The 9604-nt window shown below is 43.7% G+C and overlaps 1 non-coding gene across 1 annotated transcript; it reads right to left on the reverse strand.

The window, feature by feature from the left end:
* Positions 1 to 5906: 5906 nt before the first annotated feature.
* TRNAE-UUC (transfer RNA glutamic acid (anticodon UUC)) lies at positions 5907 to 5978 on the reverse strand. The gene has a single exon. It is a non-coding gene; the product is annotated as a tRNA-Glu (tRNA).
* Positions 5979 to 9604: the final 3626 nt, after the last annotated feature.

The following is a 9604-nucleotide window of genomic DNA, read 5'->3' on the forward strand; positions in this document are numbered from 1 at the left end:
GTCTTTTTCTCTGGATCATACCGGCTTCTTTTTCTCGTCTGAAACCAAGAAAAAGTTGTCTTCCGAGGTTAGTGCCCTAAAAACAGAGCTTGACCTCTATTGGGCCGAGATGGAGACCGAGCGTCAAACGCACCAAAGGGAGGAACAGGCTCTCTGCGCCTAGGTGGTTGAGGCAGAAAAATGGAGGGATGCTGCTGTCTAGGAGGCCTTGAAGAATGTGGAGGCCATGAAGAATGTGGAGGCCATGAAGAATGAGTGCAATGGTATTGCGGGTTCTTTTCGTTTCCTTTTGTATTCAAATTTCCCTTTCTGCTGACTTGTTTTTTGGTACCTGGTCTAGCTCTCCGAGTTGAAAAGCAAAAGCTCTCGGACGGTATTGAGGAAATGAAGACACTTGTTTGCAATAGTCACAACAGAGCTGAGGAGGTAATTACTCGTGCTGAAGAAGAACTCGCGCTTGCCAAGTTGATTAGGCGTGGAGCTGACAAGGATCTTGTGCAGGTCCAAAAACTATTGAAGTCTTGACTGGTAAGTTGGCGACGGCTATTGAGAACTGGAATGCTTTGTGGAAATCATTTTGGTTAGTAGCCGATCTTCTCCGGACTCCAGCAGATGATGGTCAATCTTGGGCTCAGTTTATTCCCCAAGTTCTGACCCGTTTCTAGGAGTTCGTGAAGAGGTGCGCCCAGCTATGTACTAGAAATGTTCTTGCCTAGGTCCGAGTTCTTGCTCTGGAGGTGTCTTTGTCCAAGGTTGCAAAGGAAGCCGAGAGTCAAGAATATCTGGATGCCGTTGAAAAGGTGGAGCCTGAGGTCGAAGATTTAGCCAGGAGGATTGTGGATAATCTTAATATTGATATTTCTTCTCCTGATGATGATGCTTGATGTAATTGACCTTTGTACTCCAGCCTCTGTAATAGGATATTATACTTTGTTGATGTCTTCTTTGTCTGGATGTCTTCGCCTCATCGGTGGGCTTAAGAATCTTTTTAGCTCTTTTGCTCTTGGCCGGTATGCTCAGGCGTAATTTCAGTCATTTTGCTTTTTGGTTCAGGTGTTAGCTTATTAGCTACCCTCATCGGCGGGCTCAAGCATCTTTTCAGCTCTTTTGCTCTCGGTCGGTATGCTCAGGTCTAATTTTAGCCATTTTGCTTTTTGGTTCGAGTGTTAGCTTATTAGCTACCCTCATCGGCGGGCTCAAGCATCTTTTCAGCTCTTTTGCTCTCGGCCGGTATGCTTAGTGAAAACAACTCGGGGAAAGCCATAATAAGACATATGTTGTCTAGAAACACTCTCTTTATTGATCATGAACAAAAGCCATAATAATACATATGTTGTCGAGGAACACCATCTTTATTGATCATGAACGTTGATCTCTGGTGGCTTGTATATATATTCTTCCTTGAGTTGTTTTCATGCGTAGAATCTTCTTAGTTGGCTGATGTGCCATGTATTGTTGACTTCTTTTCGATCTTCAGTTATCAACTTGTAGGTGCCCGGTCCGGTGACTTTTGAGACAATAAAAGGACCTTCCCATAGACTGAGTAGTTTATGGCATCCGTCAGTTTTTTGTATTCTTCTTAGTACTAGGTCTCCGATTTGTAGTGATCGGGGCTGGGTTTTCTTGTTGTAGTGGCATCTTAAACCTTAGAGGTATCTAGCTGATTGAAGGGTAGCGTTTACTCTGACTTCTTCTGTACTATCGAGTTCCAATCTTTAGGTGTGTTCTGCTTCTCCTTCATCATATTGTTCCATCCTTGGTGACGTCCAGATCAAGTCAGTAGGTAGTACGGCTTCTGATCCATAAACTAGGAAAAAAGGTAAGTTTCTGGTGGCTTTGCTTATTTGAGTTCGTAGCCCCCATACTACTTTGGATAATTCTTCAATCTATTTGGATCCATAGTCCACTAGTTCTTCATACAATCTTGGTTTTAATCCGGCTAGTATGAGTCCATTAGCCCTTTCTACCTGTCCGTTGGCTTCTGGATGTGCGACTGATGCGTAATCTATGCCGAATCCGCAATCCTGTGCCCAACTTTGGAATTCTATAGCTGTGAAGGGAGAACCCAAATCTGTGATGATTCGATTAGGCATGCCGAAGCGGTGCATAATGTCTTCGATGGACTCGACTGCTTTGGCTGCGCTATATTTTGTGAGTGGTTTGTATTCAATCCACTTGGTGAACTTGTCAATTGCTACAAAGATGTACTCGAAACCGCCCTTTGCTTTCTTGAGAGGTCCTACTTGATCCAGCCCTCAGCAGGAGAAAGGCCAAGCGGGTGGGATGCAGATGAAATTGTGAGCTGGTACATGAGCTTGTCTTGCGAACATTTGATAACATTTGCATTTTCTGACGAGTTCTTCTGCGTCTTTCAAAGTGGTTGGCCAGTAGAATCTGGTGCGGAATGCTTTGCCGACTAGTGTTCTTGAAGCGGCATGATTTCCACAGCAACCTGAGTGTATTTCGTCTAAGATCTCTTTGCCTTTTTCAAATGAGACACATTTTAGGAGTACTCCTGATGATGTGGCTCTTTTGTAGAGCTTGTTCCCCACTAGGACGTAGTTCTTGCTTCTGCAAACAACTCGGGTAGCCTCCTCTTTATCTACTGGCAACTTATTCTCTTTGATATAATCAATAAAAATCTAGGTCCATGAGGTGGTGATTACCAAAATCTGGGTGCCTTTAGCTGGGAGTTCAGGGGTTATCTCACCGGGTTGTTTGATAGAGGGAGCTGATAACTCCTCTATGAATACGCCAGGTGGGACCTTCGCCCTGTCCGATCCGAGCTTGGCAAGGACGTCTGCTGCAATATTAGAGTCGCGCGGGACATGTAGAATTTCTAATCCTTGAAAATGTTTTTCGAGTTTTCGTATTTCAGTACAGTAAGCGCCCATGTTTTCTTTGGTGCAGTCCCAATCTTTGTTGACTTGGTTGATGACTACTGCTGAATCGCCGTATACGAGTAATCGTTTGATTCCAAGGGTAATTGCCACTCGGAGCCCGTGGATGAGGGCTTCGTATTCTGCTTCATTATTTGTAGCTTGTCATAATATCTGAAGGACATACTTGAGTTGTTTTCCGTCTGGAGAAATGAAGAGAACGCCTGCACCGGCCCCGCCTAGCTTGAGTGATCCATCAAAGTACATCTTCCAATGTTCAAGGATGGTATTTGATATAGGTTGTTGAATTTCTGTCCACTCGGCAACAAAATCGGCAAGGTCTTGAGATTTAATTGCCTTCCATGGGGTGAAGTCGATATTGAGAGCACCAAGTTCAACTGCCCACTTGGATATGCGCCCTGTTGCATCTTTATTGTGTAGGATGTCTCCAAGTGGGAAATCTATCACCACGATAATCTTGTGGCTTTCAAAGTAGTGGCGAAGCTTGCGTGAAGTGATCAGGAGGGCGTAGAGTAGTTTTTGCACATGTGGGTACCAGATTTTTTATTCTGTCAGTACTTCGCTGATGTAGTATACGGGGCGTTGTACTTTATATATGTGCCCTTCTTCTTCTCTTTCTACGACTATCGCTGTGCTTATCACAGTAGAAGTTGCCGCAATGTACAACATCATGTCTTTGTATTTCTTTGGAGGTGTGAGAACGGGCGAGGAGGTGAGGTATGCCTTAAGTCTTTTGAGAGCTTCGTTGGCTTCTTCTGTCCACTCAAACTTGTCAGTCTTCTTTAGTAGTTTAAAGAAAGGTAACCCTTTTTCACCGAGTCTTGATATGAAACGATTGAGGGCCGCCATGTAGCCTGTTAGCTTCTGCACATCTTTGACACTTCGAGGAGGGCCCATCTCTGTTATGGCTCGAATTTGCTTGGTGCTGGCTTCGATTCCACGGTGACTGACCAAGAATCCGAGTAGTTGTCCTGAAGGAACTCCAAATACACACTTGTTTGGGTTCAATTTCCACCTCCACCTTTTTAGGTTTTCGAAAGTTTGCTTTAAGTCTTCAATTAGTGTGTCCGGGTTCTTTGTTTTTACTACTACGTCATCCACGTATGCCTCTATGTTTTCGTCGATCTGTTCTCTAAGGCACGTTTGGATAGCTCTTTGGTAAGTGGCACCAACATTCTTGAGTCCAAACGACATGGTCTTATAGCAGTAGGCACCGAACGGAGTGATGAAAGATGTCTTGTTCTGGTCTTGTTCCTTTAATGCGGTCTAGTGATATCCTGAATAACAATCAAGAAAGGATAATAGGGCAGATCCTGTTGTTGAATCCACTATCTGATCAATGCGTGGTAGCCCAAATGGATCTTTCGGGCAGTGTTTGTTGAGATCTGTGTAGTTGACGCACATGCGCCACTCGTCCGTATTCTTTTTTTGTACTAGAACTGGGTTTGCTAGCCAATCTGGATGAAGGATTTCTCTGATGAATCCGGCCACCATTAGCTTTGTGATTTCTTTTTTAATTGTTGCCTTCTTGTCGGGTGCGAATCGTCGTATCCATTGCTTCATAGGCTTGGAGCCTTCATTGATATCGATTCTGTGCTCAGCCAACTCTCTTGGGACACCTGGCATGTCGGCCGGCTTCCAAGCGAAGATATCTTTGTTGTCCTGAAGAAAGTTGGTGAGCGCGAGTTCCTATTTTGTTGAGAGGTGGGCGCTGATTGTTGCCGTTTTGGATGGATCACCGGTGCCCAGGTCGATTTGCTTGACGTCGGCTTCTTTTGGTGGTGCGAGGATGCTGGGCTTTTTAGCCGGTATCTCTAGCTCTTCTGGGCTCATTTCTGCGGCAATAGTGACTATTTCTTTTCTACCATTGGCGGCTTGTGCTTTGGGTGCAATTTGGATTGCTTGAATGTCGCAGTCAAAAGCGCGCTTCAAATCACTTCGAAGGGAAAGGACACCGTTAGGCCCTGGCATCTTGAGCAATAGGTACCGATAATGCGGTATCGCCATGAATTTTGCTAGTGCTGGGCGCCCGAGGATTGCGTGATATGATGAATCGAAGTCTGCAACTTCAAACTTGATGAACTCTGTACGGTAGTTTGAGGGAGTTTCAAAAGTAACCGGTAGAGTGATTTATCCAAGTGGCATGGCTGCCTTGCCGGTACTATACCATAAAAGGGGTGCTCATTGGTGTAATCACCCCGGCGAGTTGTAGTCCCATCTTCCTTAGTGTTTCTGAAAAAATGATGTTGAGTCCGGCTCCCCCATCGATTAGTACTTTTGTGACAGTCATGCCGGCGATAGTTGGATCTAGAACCAGTGGGTAATGGCCTACATTTCCTACGCTAGTCCATTGGTCTTCTCTTGAAAACTGGATTGGATACTGTGACCAATTGAGATATCTTGTAGTAGCTAGTTCTGCTGCCATGATGGTTCGTTGAGCTAGCTTTTCTTGATGTTTGCTTCTGGAATCTGGGGCCCCGACGAAGATCACTGCTACTATCCCCCTGGATTTTTGGAATCCCTTGTCTTCATGGTTGTCTTTGTCTTTTTTCTGATTGTCTTCTTTAGTGTTCCCCTTACTATCTTTTCTTGTGTATCGATCATTGAAGGTGTAGCAATTTCCGATGGTGTGATTTCCTTTAGGGTGCAAGATGCAATGCATGTTTTCAATGTCATCATACCTTCTGGGTTTGGAAAACTTCCTTGATTTGTCAGCCACCGCCACGGTGTTGTTTGGTTGACGTTTAGGGGACATCGTTGGTTAAGTGGCGGGGGGAAACGCTAGTTATTTCTAAAAGCAAATGTTCCATAAAATGAACCAATCAAGCAACTACGGCAATGCTCGATGATATTTCAGGGCCTATGAGTAAGTGAAATGAAAGGACAGGTCAAGTACAGGAATAGGTAAGGTTTTCTATCGCATTTCTTTCTATAGCATTGCTATATTGCTTTATGCACTTGTCGGCCTACTCAGCGAATGTATGGATTCGGCCGGGAATAAGTACCTACCCCTTACGGGAATCGAACCCGTGTCTTCGACATGAAAAGACGATGTCCTAACCACTGGACGAAAGGGACCAAAAAGCAATTCTTCATATACCTAAGAAAAGCACTAAGAAGCGGTACCAACCCTGGACTTCCCGGAATCAATGAAGGAGTTCATTCAGCACCGAGCCGAGCGAGCGTAGATTCAATATGTTGATTGTACCGAACGAAGGATTTGCCTTATCACGAAAGCCACATTCATTTCGTTTGAGGAAGTCACACGTCCTATTCCCTATAAATAAGGAGATTCATTCTTTTTTTCAGAAATCCCCTCTTCTTCCTCCTCAAGCCCCTATCACAAGACCAAGCGGATCTCATCCTGCAGAAGACTCAGAGCGGATCTATCTAATGGCATGGCTGGCTGTCGGATGTGATCTATTCTCGTGTCATAGCACTTTCTTTCTTCTCCCTCCATTTTCTTCACTACTACCGCTCCTACACATAAATCAAAGAAGCATTGTGGAATAGTGGCATTTCGTTAATGGCTAAAATGTTCTTAGTGAAAGGGTTGCCTGCGGCAAACTCAGAGCGGTCTCTGAAAGTGAATAGGAGCATAGCGGTATCATCCAAGCCAAACACGTCTCCTCAGTCAAGCTCGCGCAAAGAAGATCAAAAACATAACAACTAATTTCGCTTAATGCATGTCACCCGCTTTCAATACAGCAAGTGACTCTCTCTCACAAGACAGAGAAAGATTACCGATTCATCCAATTTGATCAGAAGTGAGTTCATTGTTGTTGTATAGCGAAACCTTTCCTTGACAAAACCATTCTTAGCTAATAGAAGCCGAGCTATCTATCTAGATCAGGGTTGAACGAAGCGAATGGAAAAGCCAAAGAAAACATAAATCCATTGCGATTAGAAACATGTGACTCTACAGCTAGGGCTCGATGGCGATGTAAGATAGAAAGAATGGGGAGTTAGGGCTTCGGTTTCCTCTATGGCCAGTTCCAATTCCAAATCATTTGTCGACATGCAGACTCACTTCTCTTTTATGGGATGAAAGCCCTTGTCTATTTACGTGGGTGAATCAAGTACAACAAGTCAGGTCAGAGATTGTGGTAGAAGATTGGGCTCGGCTACGTAGATCCACTCAACTAGGAAAGAAGTACACATTGCTGACTAATTGTTTGAACGATCCTAGTTACTAGTAAGTAGCTAATCAAGTAAGAGTAGGGTGGCCGAGAAGCTTCTTGCCGGTGCCCCCCAAAGCAAAGCACAGACTCTACTCACCCACGCGTTTTCCACCTACGGAGGGAGGAATCATCGAAATATCCTCATCCCCTAAAAGGGAACCCAAAAACAGGATGAGAGTGGATAGGGTGACTAAGGAGGTAGTAAAAATTAGTAGTGAATTTTGGAAAGAGAAGATTACAAAAAGGCGAGAGCAGCATAATCGTTAGTTAGGGGTAAGAGGGGACGGGCCCGTATAGAAAGTCAATCCTTCTTTTTCCGATATGCCGCTCCGCAAGCAAGGAGTGCCATGCACGAGCGGAGCGAAAACTAAGCAAGGGGAATTCCGTCATTCCATGGAAAGCATGCAAAATCCTTTGATTGTTTATAGAATAAAAATCACTATATAGGCTTTCTTGTTCCACTTGCAAGGCAAGGAAAAAGAAAATGTCAGTTTCATTATTACAAACTTATTTTTTTTATGTCAAAGACAAAAAGCTATGCGCAAATTCTCATTGGATCTCGGTTGTTCTTAACAGTGATGGCTATTCATTTAAGTCTTCGGGTAGCTCCACCAGATCTTCAACAAGGTGGAAATTCTTGTATTTTGTATGTACATGTTCCTGCCGCTCGGATGAGTATAGTTATTTATATCGCGACAGCTATAAACAATTCCTTGTTCCCATTAACAAAACATCCCCTTTTTCTTCGCTCTTCCGGAACCAGTACAGAAATTGGTGCTTTTTCTACTTTGTTTACGTTAGTGACTGGGGGTTTCGGGGAAGGCCTATGTGGGGTACCTTTCGGGTGTGGGATGTTCATTTAACTTCTGTATTCATCTTGTTCCTTATTTACCTGGGTGCACTACATTTTCAAAAGCTTCCTGTCGAACCGGCTCCTATTTCAATCCGTGCTAGACCGATCAATATACCAATAATAAAGTCTCCAGTCAACTGGTGGAATACATCACATCAACCTGGGAGCATTAGCCGATCTGGTACATCAATACATGTTCCTATGCCCATTCCAATCTTGTCTAACTTTGCTAACTTCCCCTTCTCTACCCGTATCTTGTTCGTTCTGGAAACACGTCTTCCTATTCCATCTTTTTCCCGAATCTCCCTTAACGGAAGAAATAGAAGCTCGAGAAGTAATACCACTAAAAAACTAGTTCGCTCTCAAATAAAAACCTAGTTCACTCGCTAAAGCATCCATGGCTGAATGGTGAATGCGCCCACCAACCTAGAAAGGTTAATGGGTAAAAAAGTAGGTTCGATTCCTGCCGGATGCACTGCCTCTTAAAGACAGAAACAGAGGAGGGAAAGAAGGTAGTATAGGGAACTTGCTTTTGGATTCTTATCGAAAGTGAATCCCTCTAACACTTCAGTTAGTGTTTTATGAGAAAATCTTTGCAGCCGAGGATTCTCTATCCCGAAGATCGTATGAACAAGAAATAACTATTATATAATCCCAAGAAAGGGCTGACTTTCCTTAGAAAGTGTGGCAGAACCTCCTCAATTATAGGACCCACATGCACCTGTCACTGTCCAACGACCTCTGACGACTATGCATATGTTCCCGATAACTTAAGAAGACTATCGGGTGTCCTCGGGGAACACTGAATCATCCATGATTTCCGAGCAGGATCACATTACAGAGTCATTGTAGTATTACAACATTTATTCAAATATCTACATCAGAGTAAATTATAGCGGTAGCATTACAATAACTTAGTTTACAAACTAGTTGTTTCAAACCTTACAAACTAAGTTCGATAAATATTACAAACCATAGTAGTGGAGTGACATTATAACATAATACAAAACACCCAAATAGATTACCCTTCCCAAGGGCCACGCATTTACTTATCATCATCACATTGAAGGACAGTCATGCAGCACGGTCCAAAACAGACCTGCTCATGAGGCTCACCTGCAATAAGGGTCAACGAACCCTGAGTACAAAAGTACTCAACAAGACTTAACCGAAATAAAAATTGATAAGACTCAGGAATGCAGGCTCAGGGATTCAAGGTATGGCTTTAGCAACAATCAAAGTTCTTTTGCGTAAAAGCTCTTTAACAAAATTCTTTACTTCAACATATAAAACTTTATAAAGATCATATACAAAGCTGACATGATCCGTATTGAGATCATGAAACTTCATATCCAATACTTTCTTAAATCTAGCTCAAGTTTTAGTTATTAAACTACGATGATGAACAGAGAGTTGAGTCTCCATAACCGAGGAGCAACGACGATTCGAACCGATTATAACCCAGCTGGGAATTCCAGACCACATGACATATGCAGGTCCCTGACCTACATATACCAACCTACCCTCAGGTCCTCTAAAACAAGAACGGGTCCGCGCCACCCGAGAATACAGTACTCCACCAATCCAGCCCATTGCCATGTGGGTACACGCTATTCCCGCCATCTCTCCACTCCCAGTGCGCGAGTAGCCATTCTCGTAATAGAATCACC

This window comes from Miscanthus floridulus, chromosome 5, assembly GCF_019320115.1.
Source record: "Miscanthus floridulus cultivar M001 chromosome 5, ASM1932011v1, whole genome shotgun sequence".
Taxonomy (NCBI): Eukaryota; Viridiplantae; Streptophyta; class Magnoliopsida; order Poales; family Poaceae; genus Miscanthus; species Miscanthus floridulus.